The sequence below is a fragment of the Marmota marmota genome, unplaced genomic scaffold, assembly GCF_001458135.2.
Source record: "Marmota marmota marmota unplaced genomic scaffold, marMar, whole genome shotgun sequence".
Taxonomy (NCBI): domain Eukaryota; kingdom Metazoa; phylum Chordata; class Mammalia; order Rodentia; family Sciuridae; genus Marmota; species Marmota marmota.
Genome location: NW_026000144.1, coordinates 408,608 through 409,910, shown reverse-complemented (window position 1 = coordinate 409,910; position 1,303 = coordinate 408,608). Strand labels below are relative to the sequence as shown.

At 33.5% G+C, this 1,303-nt stretch overlaps 1 long non-coding RNA gene across 1 annotated transcript in view; it reads right to left on the bottom strand.

Annotated features, from left to right (window-relative positions):
• LOC107160639 overlaps positions 1-1,303 on the bottom strand; it is a 21,009-nt gene that overhangs the window by 2,026 nt on the left and 17,680 nt on the right. Inside the window, exon 6 of the long non-coding RNA XR_007341631.1 lies at positions 613-616. This is a non-coding gene — a long non-coding RNA (uncharacterized LOC107160639). The remainder of the gene's footprint in view (positions 1-612; positions 617-1,303) is intronic.

Sequence of the window (1,303 nt, the reverse complement as noted above, 5' to 3'; positions counted from 1 at the left end):
TTAAAAGAATTTGCAGCTAGAAAACCAGCTCTTCAAAACATCCTTGGCAAAACATTACAGGAAGAGGAAATGAAAAATAACAATGAAAACCAACAGCGGGAGGTAGTACAGTAAAGGAAAAAACTAATCATAGAGGAAAAACAAATCATTTTAAGTAACATACATAATCAAATATGGCTGGAAATACAAACCATATCTCATTAGTAACCCTAAATGTTAATGGCTTAAATGCACCAATCAAAAGACATAGACTAGTAGATTGGATTAAAAAAAGATCCAACAATATGCTGCCTACAGGAGACTCATCTGATAGGAAAAGACATACACAGACTGAAGGTGAAAGGTTGGGAAAAATCATATCACTCATATAGACCCTAGAAGCAAGCAGGGGTGTTCATACTTGTATCAAATAAAATAGACTTCAAGCCAAAGTTAATCAAAAGGGATAAACAAGGACACTACATACTGCTCAAGGGAACCATACACCAACAAGACTTGATGATCATTAATATATATGCCCCAAACAACGGTGCAGCTACGTTCATCAAACAAACTCTTCTCAAGTTCAAGAGTCAAATAGACCACAACACAATAATCATGGGAGATTTTAACACACCTCTCTCACCAATGGACAGATCTTTCAAGCAAAAGTTGAATAAAGAAACCATAGAGCTCAATAATACAATTAATAATTTAGACTTAATTGATATATACAGAATATACCACCCAACATCAAGCAGCTACACTTTCTTCTCAGCAGCACATGGATCCTTCTCAAAAAATAGACCATATATTATGTCACAGGGCAAATCTTAGCAATTACAAAGGAGTAGAGATACTACCATGCATGTTATCTGATCATAATGGAATGAAATTGGAAATCAATAATAAAATGAGAAAGGAAAAATCCTACATCACATGGAGATTAAGCAATATGCTACTGAATGAACAAAGGGTTACAGAAGACATCAAAGAGGAAATTAAAAAATTCTTAGAGGTAAATGAAAACTCAGACACAACATATCGAAATCTCTGGGACACTATGAAAGTAGTACTAAGAGGAAAATTCATTTCATGGAGTTCATTCCTTAAAAGAAGGAAAAGCCAACAAATAAATAACCTCACACTACACCTCGAAGCCTTAGAAAAAGATGAAGAAATCAGCAGCAAATACAGTAGAAGGCAAGAAATAATTAAAATTAGAGCTGAAATCAACGAAATCGAAACAAAAGAAACAATCGAAAAAATTGACAAAACTAAAAGTTGGTTCTTTGAAAAAATAAATAAGATTGATAGACCACTA